Source organism: Pteropus alecto, unplaced genomic scaffold (assembly GCF_000325575.1).
Source record: "Pteropus alecto unplaced genomic scaffold, ASM32557v1 scaffold413, whole genome shotgun sequence".
Taxonomy (NCBI): Eukaryota; Metazoa; Chordata; class Mammalia; order Chiroptera; family Pteropodidae; genus Pteropus; species Pteropus alecto.
The window spans coordinates 809,716-832,255 of NW_006434120.1; the positions used below are offsets into that span (position 1 = coordinate 809,716).

The window sequence follows — 22,540 nt, forward strand, 5'->3', positions numbered from 1 at the left end:
TCATAGGCAGTTTTCAGGAGTCCCACTGTTCCGGCGTGCAGGAGCTCAGCTGTTATGAACTGGCAGGAGTCAAGTCAGGAAGAGCCGTGAGACTTCTGGGGCGGGTAACCACAGCATAATTGGATAAGACTTGAGGCAGATGTTTGAGGGGTGCTTGGAAACAACAATGTGAAAACACAGATACTAGTAACTTAAAAGAGTTGCAATGGTCTTACTCTTGTGCAATGACTGGCAATAAAGAAGTGAGTTTTACCAAAAATCTGAAGTTTTTCCCTGTAACAGCCTCTCTCCTCTCTCTCCCTTCTGCTTATGGCCCCTACCCAATTCTTCCCAGTAACAACAGTATTATTTTACAACCTCTACAGCAAGTCTGAAAATGTAGAGAAATTCGAAAGCCATCATTTCAGTCCAAAAATGACTATTCCAACACAGTGACAAAGAGAAGCCCACTTGGATAAATAAAAAAACCTATTTTCACAAAACAAGGAATTGGATTAGACTAGTAACATCTAATAACATCTAAGCCATATGATGCAAACAAAACACCATGTGGCCTAAAAGCCACAAACACGGAAACCCTCTCCTGCCTGAGACTCATGGGTTCTCTTCCATAACGACACTTGGCACTTACTGTCCCTAAAATAGTTTTCTTTCCAAAATGACCATTACCCAAATGCCCACCCCTTCCACAGTTAAAGTAACTCAAGTTTGAGAGAAACGTTCATCTGTCAAGGTGCAGAATAAAGACAGATTGTCTTCAGTTTGCTTTGGAGGCAGCACAGCTGGGAAGAGGCACCGTGTGTAGGCAAGGGTGCCAGTAGGCAGCCAAGAAACTCTGTTCTTCTGGTGTCACTTATTAGCCTGGTGACCTTGGGCATGGTCTTAACCTAACCTCTCTGTTACTCAGACTCCTCTAGTAAACTGATCACCTTCAAAGACCCTTCGACTCAGGTAAAAGTTTGTGAGTCCAAGAAAACAAGATCCCATTTTAGTTATTCAATCAAGTTTGAAAAAATAGAGGGTCCTAAGAATACTCTTCAGGATACATACTATTCCAAGTGGTACCTGAGTAAGGACTAAAATATGGAAACGTAAAACCAAAACTAGGGAAATCTAAAGATGAACCAAAAACAACACAAGCCCCCCAAATCCCACAGATTAACTTTAGTTTTCTATCTCCACAGCACAGGTCATCCCAGCCATCTCAAAGCGCAGAACTCATTATGTTGGCTCAGATTTGTTCTGAGTGGAAGAAGCGTGATGAAGATGTGGAGATATGCTAAAATCCATTACAGTTTAAATAGCAAGAATATACCAAGAACAGCAGTAATGCCTTCTGTGCATCTTTTTTCTTTTTTAAGAAAATCAAACTGTTTGGTTTTCTTAAAAAAAATTAGGGTGCCTTAACTAAACATTTCATTTGCCACATGACAATTTTTCATTTAACATTCCACTTTATAAGTTAACCAGCAAAATTCTCCTCTACTAATGACTACTCTCCTCTTCCTTTTACTCCCTTCTAGTTTTTAAGGTATTAGCTACTGCAAAAAAAAAAAAAAAACACAGTGCATAGCTTCTGGAAGACCTCTGGAGGGATGGAACATGACTGATGGATGTAGAATTAGTGAGGCCAAGAGGACAGGACTGGCAGTCTCAAGCAGAGAGATGACCACTCAAGGAGTTCGTAAATAGTCCATCATTTCTGCTCTGCAAATCAACTGAGAAACAAGGAGGCCCTACTGCCCACAAGCAAAAAGGAGGAAGGGGGAACAATGGAAGTTCAAGAGAGAACACACGCTGTGGAAGAGTTGCGGCAAGTTGGTAGCTTGCTACTGAAGGATGGCTGCGATGTAGGCAGTTTCCTAGTGGCTCCCACCTTCCGAACACATGGCACTACAACTGTTCAGACATGGTCCCGACAGGAGCTGATATAGAGCCGGCAAGCCTCCCAAAAAGAAACACAGAGCACTTCAGCCAAACTGGGCCGAACTGCAAACTCAATAAAGGGAAACTAAAATTTTGAGCAACTGAAGCCCCAGAGATCTCCAGGAGTATAGGGGGTGATTAGGAGGTTGGTGCAAGGTAGCCAGAGGCCCCAAACAGGGATCCTAGTGCTGTCCTTACTCAGTAGACCAATCAGACAGAGCACTCGAGACCACTAGGAAAAACAGAGAGAAGAGTGGAGGCTGACAAGAAACAGCCAAGGGGGCCTACAAACTGAGAAAGCATAAAACCATTAAAAGCCAGTCGCAAAAAAATTTTCAATTAAATAAAAAATAAATAAAGGCCAATCATTTTGTAATCTTACTATTGTTTTGTTATTTTTGCCAATCCTCGTTTCCTGGGACAATGTTAAATATCTAACTGCAATCAGTTTCTTCTCCTTCCTTAGAGGGCAGGAAGAAATGTAGTTCTGTCTTCTGGTCTCAAAGCCAGTCTGAAGAGGTATGAAGTCACTGAAGACCCTGCACAGCAGAAAGCCTCTAAGGTGCCCCCAAGGACATCTCCTGACACTCAGGCCCTGTGTCCTCTCCTCCCCTCCAGCCACTGAAGTAAACTGGACCCAGGATTCCTGACCCACAGAAACTGTGAAATAAGAACGAATTGTGTATTATTTTAAACCACCAAGTTTTACAAGACTTTCTCATTCGGCAATTGATACAAAAATAACCCACTTAATTAAAGCCTTCAATATAAAAACTTAAACAACTGAAACTTGTATTTCCTTAAGTACAATGCCACCCAACTCAATATTCAGCTACTTCTCCACCTTTGGGCTCAAAGACTTCAGTAGGACCCAGGAATAAGAGAGTGACGTTAGCACAGTCAAGAGTTGGCACCATATGCTCTTTTCCTTAATATTTATTTTTTAATGAGGAAATATATGTATATAGTACAAAACTTAAAAGATTTAAAAGGCGACTCACCATTTCAGGTATTTGCATAAACGTTACCCCAATAAGGACACCCTAGAATTAGGATGCCCCCATTTCTTTGCTTACCTTTTTCCAAGGCACTTATCAATGTGACATACTTCACATTATGCTATCTAATTACTATCTCTCCCTCCCTCCTGCTGGGATTGTAAACAAAGATGTTTTGTCACAAAGATTTTTCTACAAAAACACATAACCTAGCCCCGGTGCACATCAGATGAAAACAGGTGACAGAAGGCCTTTTCATTCAGTGACATTTGTGAAATTCTACTTCTGATAAGAGGTTCCAATGCAATTTTACCTTAAGTCAAAATCATTACAGATATTTCAAAGTGTGACCGTATCATCTTCCCAATCAATTTATTGTTTAACCAAATCTTTTTTGGAAAAAAACCTTTGAATTTCAATTAACAGGAGGCTGTGCACACCACGGTGGTATCCACTGGTGTTTACTTCTCTAACTCCTCATACGGTTCTCATGAGCTGCCGGTTGCATGTTACCTCCCAGGGATAGCACACGACTGAACACTATATGGCAAAGACTACTGGAAATTTTTGGTTGCTATAGCTCAAGTTAAAGCTGTGCAAGTAGAGTAAATGAAAAAGATCATTAGGTCTTCTGAATTCTCAAACTGACATCCTCATCCCTCAACACTACATATGTTTCACTTTTCCAAACTGGGGTACACCAGAGCTTGCAATCCTCATCGCATTTAACTCTCAACTCCAAACAAACTAATTTGCGGACCTGCCTTCCATTAAAAAAAACAAACAAACAAAAACTGAGGACATAGAGAAAGTTGCTTCCTGCACACTGCACAATTTGTTTAGTGAACTAGGCCTACAGTATCTGAAGGAATTGCCTTAAATTTTTAAAAGCAACAGATCAATTTCAAAGATCCACAGAACAAAGAACATTCACTTTTAGCATAGCAGTGAAAGCAGGGAAGAAGAAACACTAAACCAGAGGGTGCCCTGATCACTACATTCCTCAGGAAAATTTTCTGAATAGTTCCAATTCTACAACCAGAACTGTAACATCAAGTGACCCCAGCCTTGGAAGAAAGCTCCTGAAGGACTAAATCTGTCTTACTCTCGTTTGTCTCTCTGCACAGTCAGGAAAAGAATCTAAGTTACTCCCTCTTTTTTGAATCTCAATCATCCTAATTCCCATTTTCCAATCCCTTAAATTACCTTACTGCTTTAACAGTGATGGCTGGTCCCCACTGTCTTGCCATGAAATATTAAAGGAGTATATGGAAGCATTTCTGGGTCTCACATTATTAAAAATAATAAAAAGCAACACTATATTATCAATCTAATAAGCAATCTTTTCTCAGCCTAATTAACAATTGGATCTATAAAACCATACTGCTAAAATATCAACTATGTCTCAAGAATAGAAGGAAATATTTTGAATGAGACTATTTAAAAATCTAAGACTCAAAGAGGGCTGTACTGAACCCTGGGTCACACATATAACACAGTAATTAGAAAACAGGACACCCACAGGGTCTCAAGCAGCAGTTTACAGTCATTCCAAGATGTTACTGTTTACTACTTACATAAAAAAAGCTTAGCAAGATAATTATACACACAAAGGAACACTATTACCGTTGTATAGTGTGCTTAGAAAGTATTTCAAGTTCAAATTTGAACTCTGGTAATAAGTAATACAAACTACTGGACATCCCAACCTAGGTGCTGATTCTATTCATAGCACAGGAAAAGAATAGGGAAATTTTATTTTGTTGTTTCCTATTTTTTCAAATCTTTATTATATACAGAATCCTCTGGTTTCCAACAAAATCTACCCTAATATAACAGAAAGTCAGGACTCTGGATCTTCCTCTACTCCTTAATTAGACTGGCTTTCAAGTGAAACTCAAATGGCTCTGAGATAATTTACATAAATAGCTGCCCTGTCACCATTATAGAGTACTGCCTAATGAGATCCCCTTAGACACAGGCCAACTTGACAAAAATAAAACAAAACACACACACACACACACACAATTAGTTAATACTAAAATAATCCAAGATTTCCCCATTTCTCTGAATTTGAAAAGAATTTAGTGAAACTTCCTCCCTAAAAATGGGGGAAAGAGAGGTAATATTTCATAAAGGGGTGTCCAAGAGAACTGGACAATCATCAAGTGGACAGCATTATAAATTCAAATAAATTCACAAGTTCATCTCTGAGTCCTTGAACATGGACTCTCTCTCCTCCTTGAACAGTTAATGGATAGCGCACAAAAAATCCCCGCATTGATCACTTCCATGCTCTTCCGGAGTGTAAGGGGGTCCGTGATGCAGGATGAGCCCAGCAGAAGGCAGAGCAGCTGGAGTGTCGGAAGTGTAGGCAGAAGTGGCCATGGGTCAGGAAAAGCCAGCTGGACAGGGTGGAGATGGGCTGGTGAGGATCTCTGGAGTACTGGGATCCAACTCCTTCATTTTGGAAGTGAAGAAACTGAGGCCATGGTCACAAAGCCAGTAAGTGACAGGAGTCAGGCCCAGGTTTCCTAAATCCAGCTGCTGAGAGGACAGGATGCACAGTCAATAAATGAAGAGGTTCAAACTGCTGTGGTGTGGAGCACCTTTCTATGTGTTCACCTCATACTCCCCTCTAAGAGCACAAGATGAGGGCAGGAGAAAAGGTGCAAGCAGGAGGAGCCCTCTGGATAGTACAGCTGGTTAATGAGCATTTATCTTCAATGCTATCGACTTGAGACAGTACGTATTTGGAAGTTGGTTATATTTTTTACACTTTCATTAAGAGGCCAGATAGCTTTGCATTACAAATAGAGTACAAATAGAAAATTGAGATGGAGTAATTAAGGGTTTAATAAGTCGGACTTTACTAGAAATGGCAAAATGCCCCTAGGGGCGAAACAGCTACACTTGAGACTTCTGTTCTTTATGGCCTAGCTCTAAGAATGTAAGATTTTATCCTTGAAACAAGTTTTGCAGAGAAGAAAAAAGCCTCCACTCAGTAAGCTTAACCTTTTAACTTGGACGGGGACCAGTACCATAAAAACCAGTACTTAAATGTGCACAGGAATCACCCAGAATCTTGTCCAAATGCAGTTTCTGGGGTCAGGACTGAGATTCTAACCAGCTCTCTGGACATGCTGATGCCTCCAGCCCGGGCCATGGACGATGCCTTTTAAGTTGTGAGGCCATAAAAAGGCACATGTATGAAAGCTACATTTCAAGGTATGTTTATTTCACAACTTGGGACTGCTGGCTACAAAACAGTGACGTGAGTCTCTTTCCTTTGGTGAGTGACAGACTCTGTAGAAATATCAACAGAATTTCTTTTGTGGAGGGGGAAGGGTGTCAAGTCCAATAAATAAGTAGAAAAGCAGTCAGTGCATGGCATGGTGGTTATTTAATACAACTGAATTTGCTCTGGGCTTAGAGAAGAAAATTGCAGCCGATGTATTTGTCATTACAACAAAGGGACAGTAAAGGCTGGTAGAGTTGTGGAACCTGATTTAAGTCCTCACATGGCCAAAAGAACAAAGTGTTTATTTGCATGAAAACTAATTTTTCCTTACACAAAAAGGAAATTTGCTCTCAAATGAGCACTGTATTGTTTTCCAGGAGCCCTGAGGCCTTTTTCCTGACAGCTCACAGGAAAGCCTGGGCCAAATCCATAGAGCAGGGTCGCTCTAATCCAGACACGTCGTTGTTAGTAATATCTGACACCATTTCTTCTCGGGGGGCCTCATGTGCCTCAGCAAAAATATAAGCCTTCTGAACAGTCTTACAGTCTTTGTGGGCTATTCTATAAAATTTTAAAAACCAGCCTTAGGAAGTGATGAGGCTTTGAAGATCTTGACTCAAATCTCTGCCATTTAACCAGTTATGTGACTGGGCAAATTACTTAAGCTTTCTGTTCCTTCGACTATAAAATGAGGACAACAGCCACCTAGTGAGGTTCGGGTGAGGTCACATACTTCAAGTGCCCAGCAGCTCAGTGCTGGCCCAGTGAGGCTCAAGAGCAGGGTTACATCTACTATCTTCTCCAACCTCCCAGTGAACAGTTGTATACATTACAGCCTTTCTTTCGTGAATATCACAGTGCTTAGACAAGTATGTAGAAATCGAGAATTACCAGTGATATTTAAAAAGTGGCTGTGACTTACATGTGTAGCTAGCTTGGAATGTAAGCTTGCTGAGAACAGAACCTACAAGTGTGGCTTTAGTGCCGAGCGAATTGGGATTGGTTAACCATCTCATAGTCACCAATCCTCCCCTGCCTTCCCGCCACATGTTCTCACCCTCATTATGCCTAAAGACAGCATAGTACCCCAACGAGTAGGAAGAGAGCCTATCCCCTTGTTCCATCTCCCCACTATGTGCCCTTCCTAAGCCAACAGCAATTCGTCTCCCCCAGCCTGGTGTAAGAAGGAATGGACTGCCCTTCTGTCAGTTAGCACTGATCACACGGGGAAGGAAGACCATTATTTACAAATAAGTACATGTGATTAATGCTTTAAAGTCCATAGTCTTTCCTTATATATTATAATCAATCCCAACAATAACCCTGTGAAATATTTAGGACTCCTATTCTTATCATCATTACAGGCAGTCTCAGAGTTTGATATAAAAATTCATGGTTTATGACCATGCTACCCTGAACAAGCCCAATCCTGTCTGATCTCGGAAGCTAAGCAGGGTCGGACCTGGTTGGTTAGTACTTGGATGGGAGACCACCTAGGAAGACCTAGGTGCTGTAAGCGTAAAAAATTTTTTAAAAAAAAACGGGATTGTAAGCTGACAAGGGTTGTCTCGCCTAAAAAATAAAATTAAAAAAAAAAAAAAATCATAGCCACCCAGCCTTTGCGCTTATTCTCTAAGGCAAAGATCTCCCCAGTGAGAGGGCGATAGGGATGTAAGAACATCTTTGTCACTGGAACCATTTACACAATTCCATTACATACACGTTTCTGACAGAGACCACTGGAGCCCATTTTTGTCAGTCTGAGCTGTGCCCTTCTAAGTTATTAGGATCTGTAAACCACAGCCCACCATCTGAGACCCTTAATCATAGCTTTAAAAAGGTCTCCTGTGTCAGAATGTAAATGGCAACACTGAGTCAAGGCTGAAGCTGAAACCCTACATTTTCCCACACGAAGGGTCTTTCCCTGCGACGACCCTTCCCTTGAGTTTGCAAATGTCTCTCCTGCCACTTCAGGGCAGACTAGAAGCAGCCAGCCTTGGAGCACGCATCCCAAGGAGCATCTGAGGCCCCTGTTCACCCTTGTGACGGCTCCTCTCTCTCTGCCCACACACCCTTCTTGGGCTGAATAAGCCTTTTCAAAGGGATTAGAGGTGAGCTACAAAATCTTCATTAAGTAATTTAATAATGTGTGCGTCTGGTACTCCAAACCCAAACAGAAAGGAATGCTCTGGGGAGCCAGCAGGCACAGCCTCGTTCTTCCTGTTACCTGTGAGGCAGGAGAGCTGGCAGGCTCTGCTCGGGAGTAAGTCCATTCTCTGACAGCACTGCTTTCTCAACATCAAAGGGTCTTCAATTTGTAACTTGGATTTTTCTCTGTTTCAAATCATAAGCTGACAGAGGTTAAAGACTGACAGGGCATAAAATCATCTTCTACTGATTCCAGAATGTGACAAGCAAAAGGAAGAACAGAATAAAAGAAGTTGCAGTTCAGAGAAGGGGAATGGAAATCTAGCCGCAGTGAGAGGACAGGAGTAGTGAATTTGGCTCTTCAAATGACACACAGCAAGCACAGTGGTGGTTATTTTGTTAAGTACTGTTCAAGGAATACAGTGACAAATGAGGAAGGGCGGTATCTTCCTGGTGGTATTTTTCCCTTTCGATGGTCTGTCTGTTTTAAGGAGGGGCATTCACAAATGATTATTTCTAAAGTTCTTTCTCTGAAATTTCTGATTGAACTCATGACCATTTCCACTGATATAAAAACTAATAATATCAACTAGGCTTGCCCACAAGCATAAAAAATAAATCACACAGCTCCAAAATTTAAAGAGTTAATTCTTTCTTGAATGGATTCTTTCAGGAATATTTACACAAATGTGGCTCACATGGTCACTATCCACCCAAATTTGTGGAGTGGATTTTATAGCTTAAGCTGTTCTTGTTTTACCCTTCATAATGTCACATCTCTAAACCTGAATATACCCTTAACTCTGTGCTACTCAAAGTTCAGGGACCAGCACTACCACCTGGGGTCTGGTTACAAATGCAGAACCTCAGGATGCACTCCAGACCTACTGAGTTAGAACTTATATTTGTACAAGATCCCTAGGTGATTCATATATACATTAGTCTGCTAACCACCATCTTGTAAGATGTTTTATTATTTAAAAATCATTTAAGCCCGTTTTAACAGTTCTTCTAAGAAAGTCTTCCTTACACTGAGTTGTGATGTGCCATCCCTAGGTCCCATTTATGGATGCTTCTCTGGTAATTAGAATACTCACAGAAATAACTTCGACCTTAAGCTTATTGTGAAAATACTTTTAAAATAAACTCAAAGTTCATTTTTTTTTTTTGATGTGTGCCATGTTTGGGGGGAAAAAAATCTTTAAATCCATTACAAACTTTCCATGACCCTCCACACTGCCGCTATTTCTACTGATAATCAAAAATATATGCTACAAAGAAAAATAAAAGCAGATACCCACATTAAGTCAACATTAGCAACTGACCAATAAACATGGCATAAGAGTCAAATGAAAAACATAATACAAAAAATGTCTCTGGTCTTCTGCCATGCCACCCTGAATGTGCCCGATCCCAACTGATCTCGGAAGCTAAGCAGGGTCGGGCCTGGTTAGTACTTGGATGGAAGACCACCTAGGAAAACCAGGTGCTTGTAGGCGTTAAAAAAAAAAAAATGTCTGAGGCCAAATTATTTGCAAAATATTATTCTTGGTGGGAAACATATACAATTCAAAGTGAGAATGACTACTTTTGTCTAACTGAAAGAAATGGGATTTCCCTCTATATATGCTCAGCATTTTAAATGTTATCACATTTAAGCCTTACCACAAACCTATAGGTGGACAGTTTTAGTCTACATTTTACAGAAGTTTAACTTGATACACACACACACACACACACACACACACACACACACACACACACCTGAAGTTTAACTTATATATATTATTGAAATCTGCTGTAGACAGTTCGATGAATTATCACATTTGTATACCCTCATGTAAATACCACCCAGGTCATTTCCAGCACCCCAGCAAGAGGTCCCACCCAGTCAGCAGCCCCTTTCCCACAGGTAACCACTATTGACTTCTAGCACATACACTAGTTTGGCTTGTTTACTGAAATTCATACAAATGAAATTGTGTAGAATGTACCTATTTGCGCCTGGCTTCCCTCATTGAATAGTTTTAGAAGGGTCGGTGTAGAAAGAGAATGCTTTACTAGGGGAACAGGATAAGTAAAATAACCAGGATGGAGGAGAATGCCCTAAAGCATGGAAGTGGGCTGGTAGAGGACGTTGCAGGAAAGGAAGCTGGAAAGATAGGCCTTTCAGATGATGGGTGGCCTTGAATGCCAGTAGAGAATGTCTGAAGGTGTTTTGAGGAGATGAATGATATAAAGTGGTATGTCAAGGAATTTGACATCACAGCTTTCCCAGAGTAGAATGAAGAAGGAAACTGGAGGCGAACTCAGGTAGTGATCCAGGTGTGAGATGGTAAGGGTCATAGGGAAGTGAGGAGAGCCAAGACTCTGAGGGATCCTCAACTTGATGCTCCACTGTGGAAGCTGGAGTTGATGAATGGAATGTTTTCCAAAGCTCCAGGATGACACTACTAAAAAAATGGTGGTAGTGCTATTTGAACAATAACGAAGTCAGGAGGGAAGACCAGTTTTAGGGCGGAAAATAAATTTAAGGCGACAGTGAGGCAGTTATTTGTTTACCAGCTAGTTGACAAAGTAGACTAAAGCTCAGGAGAAAAGATGTGGACTTGTAGATATGGGATCAGTGTAGAAAGGGAATGCTTTGCTCGGGAGGTGAAAACACAAGAACTAAATGAGATTCCAGAAACCATGTGTCTGTATCCAGGCAACTAGCTGAAACCAGTGAGACCACCAGGAAAAAGCATAAAATACAGGAATGAATGTTGATGAATATTCACATAAAATAAGAAAAAAGAGTATGCAAAAAAAAAAGAAAGAAACAGGACTAGAAGAAGAGTAGGATAAAAATCAAAAGATCTTAGCATAAATGTAGCAACAACTCCTGCAATAGGCATTCAATTTAAAGACACTTTTTCTCAGGTACAATCATTGTAAATTAGATTCTCTAAGAAAATACAAGGTACTTCAGAAGCTTCATTAACTCTTTCTAGCATCATCAAGGTATTAATGACTTTTATGCTTTGAACTTAAATTTTTTAAATTCAAATTCCTGTCTGAGTAGTCTAAACTTAGTAAATTATTGTTTGGGGAGACTATATAGTAGCCTAGTACTCTGAAAGAGTTAATGTAGCTTTCTAAACTGTCTAATTTACTCATAAAGTGCTTTCCATATTCAAGACTCTAACTCAATTTGCCTATCACCAATGATGATTTAAAGGCAATCCACTAAACTGGGCATTCAAATTTCTGTCCAAATTGGATCTAATAGATTTTTACTTAGACTTCTAATCATCAGAAATTCTAGATAATTAACAACCAATCAACAGTGGTTCTTCCTCAAGAAGTTTTTACAAATAAAAACGCTGAAAAGAGATAGAAAATCAGAAAACGTGAAATCAAAGCCTGCACAATAACGGTGTTTGGAAACATGAGCCTGAGGTGGGTCCTGTCTGTGCATAAATTATCCCACTGGCTGGGATTATAACTCAATCCCACTTTGTTTTCCTTCCTTCGTTGCATTCATCTTCCCTCTTCACTAGACTATAACTTCCACCACATGACAACTGATAAATTTGTTAAAACCCAGTCTTTCGGAGATATTAAATGAGAATCCCTAAGATAAAGCATGTTTGTTTTCTCAAAATGATGATGAAAATATGAAAAGAAGAATTTAGCTTTTTTAACTTGAAGCTAACTTTTATTGGCTTGAATCACTTCCAGTTATGCCGTCAGTGATCATTATTCCGATTTACATTATTCCCTGATTAAACTTACTCTTAAGAAAAAGCCAGTTGTCAAGTTCTGTACATTGCATTAAGTAGTGATTTTTAAAAGATAATGCATGGAAAAGAAAATGGAAGCATTGCAAAAACATTGAGTTCTGTTTCATTAAAGAAAGATGGCTGAAAAGATGGATGTTAGCTGAACCTCCTGTGGTAGCCATTTCACAATATGTGTAAATCAAACCATCGTGTTGTACATCTTAAACTTATAGTGTGATGTCAGGTATTTCTCAATAAAACTAAAAAGAAAAAAATAGTTGACTTTTTCCCCTATTTTTCAAATTTGGTATTTTTAAATTATGAATACAAATGTCAAGTCCAATTTGCTCTCATCAAATCTTCAAGCAAATCTGAACAAACCAATCTTCCGAACTGCCCAATGCACTAAACGCCGATACTTTCAGTATAATATGATTTTGGAATTCCTATTAAAATTCTCACTGGTTAAATGGCTAATTGGTCAGACTGCACTTTTTGGCACATGCTTTCAAAGATGTTACTCTTGCTTTGCTATTCTTTTGAAAAAGAGCAATAATTAAACATATCTTTGTACAAGCATAACTTTATAATTAACATCTTCATTTGATAAATACTTTGAAATGGAAATATCACCAAAGATCCTCAGTTCAAACCTGTTATCTAAAACAATACCAGTAGAAGATCCATCTACATTTTCAAATATTACAGATTAAAAAATAAGATAACTGGAACTCTATGGAGGTTCATATGTTACTGAACTATATATCCACAGCTTTTGGAGCCAAGGGGCATTGGTTGAAATAGCACACAGAAAACTTCACAAAAACCTTAGCAAAAAGACAAGCATTTTGGTTTTCATTTTATTTTCAGTTCCATCATGGTAGGAACAAATTAAATAAAAATTTTTAAAACTTTTTTTGCTAACTACAATTTAAATAACCAACCTACGCCTTAACTGTAAGTAGGTTATGCTTCCTCTCCCTAACTCTCTAAAGGTGAATCTGAGCAAAGAAACAGACGTGAACCACCAAGGAACACTGAATCTGAACATATTCTCTGAAATTTAGTCATTTGCAAAAAAACTAAGCCTGCTGTATAGAGAAATTTTCAAAACGAATAGGTATAGGAGATAACAGCTTTCAAAGGAAATTTGAAAAGCTTTCCTTTTCTCTACCCAGTCTCATTTTTGAGAACAAGAAAAAATTTAAGTTCAAAGCATAAAACTCATTAATACTGATCTCTTGAGGATTAACTATGGAGGATCGAGGAAGATGCACAATGTAAAAGACAATGAAAATCATATAAGCAATATAAAAGATTATTTCAAATACCCATGGAGAGATACTTATCCTCAATTGCTAATACAGCTTTTTTTAGTGCTCATGTTTTTCTATATAAAATCATTTAGTTTTAAAAAAAAGTTTTAATTTCATTCCAACATAATGCATTCTATCAGTAGCGATGATTTACACAGCACCTAACATGCCACCTTGGCCACTGAATGCCAATCATTTTAAGGCTTTTATTTTCCAGGATTTGTGCCAGACATTTGGGAGTAGATTAACGACATATCCTTTTTTAGTTGACACACGTAAAGATGGTCTCAAATGCAAAATAAACAAAAAAACCATACTATGAAGCTACTTGATAAGCAAAAGTTTCTGTATGTTATTCACACTAGCATAAAATTGGTTCAGAGTTCAAGGCCCCAATCTAGAGGTAACTTTGTGTGGGATGGTTAAGAAACAAATGTGAATCTCACACACACACACACACACACACACACACACTCACTCACTCACTCACTCACTCAGCTTATCCACTCACTGCCTCCTCAGTCACTCAACAGTTATGCCACTCTTAGGCCATTTCCTCGGTTTTTAATTGAAGGCACTATCGATAAACCTTCAAATCTCTTTCAACTTCTTACTAGGCCCACCATGCCTTTTATGTTCATTGTAGACTTCTCCCAGCACACGTTTAAGATAAATCTATTATTTCAATACAAGGTAATGAAGAAAAACAATCTATATCATAAATAAAGTAAATTAAGATGTGCCTTTGGCAATTGACGTTCTTAATGACCATTAGGTCAAAAAGCGTTTGCTATCCAATGCAATCCAGACTAGACCAGACCAAAATGCTAGCTGGTCAAGTCATCAAAAAAAGGGGGAGGTTAAAGGACAGAATATTTTTAAATGATATGCAAGCCTTAAACATTTACCTTAAAAATTTACATGTAAATGTTCTTTGAGGCAAGGTCCTCTGGCTGAATTTCTGGTCTTTCTTATAAACCCACAATGCATTGTCCCTGAAGATTTACAACTGTGATTTTAGAGTGGAGGAGTGGAATCTCGCTATCCAGTGCATAGCAATCCAACCACCAAATCCTTCATGCTTTCCCCCAATCTTGTACAGGGTCCGACCACACCTAATTTATCAACAATTTAAGTCTTTCCAAAGTGTTCAATTTAGTTTTCCTAAAGACAATTATTTCATTCAGATTTAATGGATGCATTTAATATTTAATGATTTTTTATTAATTGAGAAAACAAGTAAGGCTGCACAAACAGATCTGAAAATGCATAACTGAGTTCCAAGAGAAACACAATTGGACTGGCGTACTGTGGGTAGCTCAGGCAGTCAGAGTGCCACATTCAACCAGAAGGCTGTGTACCGTGGAAATGGAGAAGCAAGGGATAATGTATGCACTGGGCTGAGACAGCTGCTACAGTAGATGCTAGAGTTACTACCAAGACTACACTGAACTAAACATCTGTGTGCCGAACAGGGGTAAAGTCAGGGAAGACTACACCCAGGATGGTTTTTTGTAAATGTCTGATTTATGTTGAATGAGATAAAATAAGCCTGAATTGTTTCAACTTCCACTAAAAAATTAAAAAATAATGACATTCCACCCAAGAAGCACTATCTTAACACTTTAAATGTATAAGACTTGAATGTTACTTGTTCCTACAAGTCCATCTTCTGGAAAATCTGTACAGTGATACTGTATATGTATATGCATGTATTTACAAGCTAATTAATGTGCACATATCACCACAGGTAACTCTCAATTATCTCATACTTGGCTTGATACTAGATTTTTTAAAAATTCTCCTAGACTTTGGAATACATGGTATATAGTCTGTATGTATAGTTCTATAGTTCTTTTAGCACGTTTATCTTTCCTTTTTGTTCTCTACACCTATATTAGAATTGATGCCCAGCGTTGATGAAAAGGCACACATACACAATCTATACTACAGATGACTAAAAAGGTTAACACTACACTTAATTGCCACAAGGCTTTCTTTCTCTGCTGGAATATTTCCTCTTTGAAATGTCCTAACAGGCAATACTTGCTCTACATCACACAGCTCTCCATTTGCTCACATATTTGTAAATATTACTGTCATCTCTAAAAATATCTTTATATAGAACAGAGCACAACCCACTAGGTTAAGGTGTTATCTTCTTCCAGACGGAAACCAAGTGTATTTAACATTACAGCGAGTAACACAGCTGTATGTTAACTTCTTCCTAAAATCCAACTGGTTTCTGTTTGATACAAACTCTTTTCCCTGGTTCTGAAACTGCTTCAAGGAATGCAGATTTTACTATGAATAATCACATTTGTTAAATGCCATAGAAACCTGAAATCTGTTCACAGAATTTAAAAGCTGGTACATAGCTCTAGATTTACTAAAAATCAAATAACAAAACTGGGTAGTAATGTTATTTTACTCACAAAAACGTGATTTAACATTTTTTAAAACCCTTAAGTGAACACTCTGAGTCTGTAATAGTAAAGGAACAGGAATCCCCAGGAAAAGGTACTATTCTCAATGAAGTTATAATTCCTTTTAACATGCTTTAGGTAGACAAAATTGATAATTCAAATTTTCTAAGTATCTATATATATAATATATACATATTACATATTTTATCATCAAATCCTTATTTTTAGCAAAACCATGCACTGTAGAAAAAAGTCAACACTAAAAGTCAGTAGTACATGTCAACAAGAATAGATAACTACACAGAAAAATAACTCAAAATTTATTACTTGATCCTATCATTTTATTCTGTGATCAAGAAACAAACAAGTAGATCTTTCCAGGATATTTTGAAGATAAGTTCAATCTGTTTGCAGATGCTGTTACAATTGGTGCTTAAAGCTTTAACGGTATTACTGTTAGCAATATACACATGAAAAATTCTCTGCTCAATAGCTTCCAACTCTCAATAAGAAATGACGGGCCCCCACTTTTCCTGCCAGTAATCCAACTCCAACTGCACTTCTCAATTCCCTCTACATGCCGCCCCCTCCCACGACCATCCCTTTGTTCAGACTGCTCCTACCACCCTGTATCTCTTCCCTTCCAGCCCAAAACACAGCCTCAGCCCGTTGTAATTCTACTCACACTTCAGCTCTCATCGTAAGTACGGGCCATATTTTTCCTGGTGCTTTCAACCCAATGTGACCTTTCTAGCACCTAGAAACCCTTTTACATTTCTCTATTCACTTGCCCATAATACTTAAGTTCACCTGTTAGCCTCTTAAGGCAGAGGCTGTGTTGTGTCATCATCGACTACACAAAGTGAAGGAACAGTATCTCAGGTAATCACTGGAGATGCAGGGCCAGCAAAAACAAGCAACTAGTGTGTAAAAGAATGCCACAAACTACACCAAAAGTGCTGCCAACACAAACCACTAATATCAGCTGACAAGTGTTTAAAGTTAGAAACTGTGAACCTAATCATCTAGAAGATGTACTTGGGCTGTGCGATAATAAAAGTATCAACAAACCAAGGACAACAGGAAAGATATCCTGACATAATAATGCAGTGGAATTTACTCAAAGTCCTGGTCTACCCAACCAAAACACTGTAAAGACAATTTTTCCAAACGTTAGATAGCAAAATGAAGCAACTATAAAAACTGAAGATCAAAATAACATCCATTACTTTAGTGATCAAGGTGGTTTCAAGCATACCAAGTTGACTACCAAACTGAGGTTATATCATCTTTCAACACCAAGACTATACCACACCCATCCTGTCACCTGAAGCTATCTAGCTTAAAAACTCTCTTTCAAAGACTAGCAACATTTCAAAAGTAGTATCGTTTATGAAAAGGGAGTTTCAAATGACCACACATCACGTTCTCTATTTTCTGGAAGGGCAGGGGAGAGGCAAGGTGCCAAGAGGGATTGAGGAGGGCTGTGGAAGTGGGTGTCTATGCTACACTCTACTTGCCACTGTCCCTCTATTTCTCTTTCCTAAGCCATACTTCCATCTTAGGGCCCTGCGTCCTCATCCATCCAACTTCCTCACTGCCATTCCTGTTCCCCATTTTCTAAAAAGCACATCTGATCACACCCTGACCCTGCTTAAAACCTCTTGGTGGCTTCTTTTTTCCTTCAGGTAAACATTATGCCAAGGCTCTCAGATCCAACCTGCCTTCCTCTAAAGCCTTGCCTCACTCTCCCTCTCCCTTCAGACTTTGTATTCAGGCTCCCAAAATATACTGTGCCATTTCGTGCTTCCCAGAGGCTCCCTAAAACCCTCAAAATTTCTTACAAGTAAGGGTCCCCTGTCCCTCCCGGCCAGAGATCACTGTTGCCTCCTGCATGTCTCCTGTGTTCCTTGTCCAGGCTTCAGTGACAGAAGACACATGGAGCTACAACTGCAAGAACTGGAAAACTGGACAGTGACCATTATTTTCTTGTACTGCACTGAGTGCCTAACAAAATGCTGGAGACATAGCAAAGAGAGTATGTGATGTCCACATCAACATTGCAATCCTTGGACTACATAACATTCCAAATCCCCAGAGGCAACTATCCACCACAGTTACTAAATATGAGCACAGAAAACCCACATTCTTCTTGGAGACACTTCTAGCTGTACCCTCACTAATTTCCCATGAGTGACCAGAAAGAAGAGGGAAGAGATAAAGTTAGGTACTGTCTCCGCTCTCAGGGAATTCAGAGCCTACTGAAAGATTCTATAACCCTAAATACAGCATTCAGTAGTCATTATTCCACATTACTTAGTACAGTACAATTAGATACAATTAGACCCTATACATTCAATGCTTTTATTCTCATCCACTATTTGACCTCCTTTGGCTACTGAAGTCATTTCTTTTGCCCTTGGGTATTTCCCGTTTTACAAACTTTCTGATACCTGGCAACATAAAGGTGGACTGGAGGTGCCAATAAATGAAACCTGCATATACAGATAGGGAATGAAATCTCAATTGTAGTGGTAAAAGGAACGACAGCGATAGACTAGCCCAACATCTTTATTTTATAGAACAAGTGGCCCAAGACAGAGACAAATTACACAAACTGCCTGGGGTCTGCCAGCAGGTCTCAAGTTGAACCAGATTTAAAATCCAGATCTTCTATATCTCAGCTCCACTCTCTTGCCCCTAACCTGTGTCCCCCTGTGTTGTGTTCAAATCAGTCCAAAGTCATATGAAAAGCTGAACTGGTGTTTCCTGGGGCAGAGGAAATGAAAAAAGCCAAAGGCAGCAAGGTAGTACAGCATATAATCTCATAACCAACTGCTTCCTTCAGCTGCTAACACTTTTAGCATTTGTGGTAAAAAGAATTGTCGGTCCGAATTGTTCCCCATGTAGTTATTTCCATGGCACCTGGCAAGATGAAGTGCATTTCCCTACTCCTTAAATTCAGGCTTGGCCATGTGACTTATTTTGGCCAATGAGATGTTAGTGAACCCGATACAAATAGAGGCTTAAAAGCAACTTGAGCATCAGACATCATTACAGAATGTCACTTACCTTCCAGCCTGGGCCTCAAAGTGAGAAAAAGAGTAAGCTGCCCCAGGCAACTTCATACATGTGAGCAAAAACTATATGCTTATTGGTGGATAAGCCACTGAGATTTTGAGGTTGTTATGCAGCAAAAGCTGGCTGATAGAATGTCTTACACTTCAAGTCAAAAATGCATACTTCTCATTATCTATCACCGTTGTATCCCCTCAGAATATATAAGTGCCTCGTTAAACAAAATAGCAACCACCTAATTTTTTTTATCTCCATTTTACTAAATTCTTGAGGCCATCTTTTATTTGAATTATCTTCAGAAAAGAACATGTCTCCAAATTAAAATGTCATCCAAGTGCTTTACTGATTCTGAAGGTAGGTTATTATGTAAGGGGGAAAAAAATGTATCCTTTCAGTATCACCTCAGGAAATGCCTCCTCCCTTCTAAGCAGTAAGATTTGTCACGATCACAGTTAATTTATTAGGAGATAATTTTCAGCTTAGATGATGGATCCTACAGATAGGTGGGAAGGGAGTACATGTACTAAAGATTTTTCAAAGATTGCTTTAAAACCCTCAGCTGGAATAAATATTAAAATACACTAATTTTTTATATTTTTAAAGGTTTCCAAATCGGGGCAACATTAAACAATAACACTCAATGTAAATGTCCTCCGATTTAGTCACTTTCTTATTCCAGAACATAGGTCTATGTTATTAAAACTATTTCAACTTAATTATCTTTATCATTTGTAACTTTTGAAGCTTAGTAGACTTGAAATAAAATTACATTTAGATGATAAAACACATGGAATAAAGTCATCTGAAGGACAGAATACCAAACTGGGAGCCTACTTCTTATTTTTCCTTCTACTTGCCATGCCAAGGTTAATTTGTACTTCCTTTTGAAAGGATGTAATGATACATAATGCATGTTTTATGTATCAGTATACACAGTATTATATGCTTGGTGTATGTACAGAATTATGCATGAATACCATTTATGCAACAACACGAAAAATATAGGTTTGAAGGAACCTATCTTTTGATGTCAAAACAGTTGGTGATCTTCTTAGAAAAATAAAAACCAATTTGTCCATTGTGGACTATAGATAGTTAACCAGCATTTGACCAGGAAAACAAAGTGAAACATTCCTTCTGGTTTTTAAACTAAGAACAGTAGAACAGTACTGTCTTCAAAAAAGACTGGATTTGCATATGTTCAAATTGGTGTCTGAAGATACTCTATAGGGGGTGGGGGAGGGGGAGAATCCCTCAAGGCCAAAGGTTCTTAACCTGGAGCCTATGGATAGAATTCAAAGGATTTAGTAAACTTAGGTACAAGGGAGAAAAAACATACATTTTTATTTTTACTAACCTTTCACTGAAACATAGCATTTCTTTCCATTATGAAAACTGACAATGTAACAGTATTAGCAGTACCTGTGACTTTGACACCAATGGAAATCTGATACCTTCATATTATACTTGCTGTCAAAAATTCAAAATATTATTTACTTGTGATGAGTAATTATCTCAAAATTACGGTGACTGGCCACTAAATCCTGTTATTTTAATGTACTGATAAAGAAGCACATCTATTATCATATGACAATTCTGATAACTGTATTCACTGTCACTGGTTTTCTTTGCAACCCCACGTGCTGCTATTAACTAGGGACGCCCAGAGCGGGGAGGAAGACAAGCACAGTGGAAAAGGAGAGAGGAGAGAACAACATATATGTCTGTAACAGTGAAATTAAAAAATGGTGATTATGATGAGGCATCTGTCTATTTGGCACCATCTAAAACCAGCAAGTAATAATTGTACAACAAGGAGTGTTTAGTGTGTGAGGTTTAGGACACTGTGCCAGGAAACCTAAAGCATCCAAGTTGTAAAACATTCTAATAAGCAGGCAATCCTTGGCCCAACGTCCAAGTTTCTGCCCTAACCTGTTCCTTATGATTATGATTTTAAAACATCCCAGTGTCAGCAGGTTCACTGTGAGTCAGACCTGAAATAATAAATGGCTTATTTTCCATCCTGATGGAGGAAATACATCATGGCTCATTGTGGCTCACTTAACTGAGGCTGTTTTTACAGGAAAATATAAAAATAACTAAGTCATCCCGCCTTAGCATTTTTAATTTTTTTTTTTTATAAACAAAGCTCTATATTATAAAGCACTTTAAAAAGGCATGTTTTCAATATGAGCTATAAAAACAATACTGTACAAATACCTAGAAGGAAAAATAATATAAACAGAAAGAAAATTAAGTTTTTGACCAACAAATACCTGGTGGGCCAAGATAACCAATTAAATGCATGCATTTCATCAAGATAAAAGTGCTGCTTATGGAAACTATTAACCACATGATAATGCTGTTAATGATAGCCAAAATCTTTCACCACCATTTGTTAAGGTTGCCAGATTTTATAAAACTACATTTATTTATACACAAACATATACATATATTTCAGTACCCCAAGTCTTAGATATTACAGGCTCTCAATTAAAAGTTGGGGGGAACATTGACATCTTCAACAAAAATGAATGCTTATTCACTGACATCTATACTGCATATAGACTGTAAAATCCATCATGTCTGCAGATAAAATTACTAGAATGAGCAAACAGTATATCCTGGGAACAGTGAGTTTGTTCTATCCTGCTATTTAAACATATTCTACATGACCTTATAGGTTCTGAAGACCGCTGATGACACCACTTTAGAATGTAATCTTGTTTGTTACCAAAATTGTGCTAAAGTGGGTTCAGTACATTAAAAACAAAAAAAACAAAAAAAACCTTTTCTAACAAGACATCATCACTGTAGCCAGTATCAGGTAAGTATGGTATATATTTCAGGGTATGACCAATTAGTTTAGAATTATATATAAGGTTCTTGGTGTATAATACATCTGAAGACAAAAGAATCCATAGCTCTGCCAATTACACTGAGAGAGTGAAGCCATCATTCCATCCCATCTCCATGAAATAGTGCTGGGTGGTAATACAAGTTGCTAGGAGTTCCCACTGACTTATCTGCCCATTCCCTACTCACCTGACTCTTCTCATGCCCCCTAAACACAAATGGGGAAATAAGGAAAGAACACATATAAAGGCAAACATAAGAAACTGTATTTCAGTGTAGTGGTGTTCTCATTTTCCAGTATTAACAAATTTTAAACTCTACACTCCCGAGCCATTTTCTCCTGCCATCACAGATACAGCATTATTGACAGTTAAAAAAACAAACAAACAAAAAAACCCCTAAGAACTAGTGGGCATGGCTTTGCCTTGCCTTCTGCAGGAATCACCAAGGACAGGGTCAGTAGGCTCTGAGAGGCCTGTCAGAGAAGTCACTGCACTTGGAAGTTCCAATTCTCTATTTTCCATTTATTAGCTGTCGCACCATGGAGACCTAAAGTCTTATGGACAAAAAATCTGGGCTTTATCACCTCTCCCATCAGGTTCTATCAAGATCAAATGGGATAGAGTATGGCAGGCACAAAGCATGTAACAGACATTCAAATATTAAAAGAACGCACCATATATGAGGGGGAAAAAAGTTACAGGGTCTCCTCCATGAATCTGTAAAATTAAGTCTCAGGATGACACCTCAGCTTTTCAACCTTAAGGAAAAAAAGAGAACGGATTCT

The 22,540-nt window shown here is 38.6% G+C and overlaps 1 protein-coding gene and 2 pseudogenes across 1 annotated transcript in view; 2 read left to right on the forward strand and 1 right to left on the reverse strand.

Annotated features, from left to right (window-relative positions):
* FOXO1 (forkhead box O1) overlaps window positions 1-22,540 on the reverse strand; it is an 81,246-nt gene that overhangs the window by 25,056 nt on the left and 33,650 nt on the right. The gene's annotated exons all lie outside the window — the stretch shown is intronic.
* LOC112477496 lies at window positions 7,561-7,684 on the forward strand (annotated as a pseudogene).
* LOC112477479 lies at window positions 9,693-9,812 on the forward strand (annotated as a pseudogene).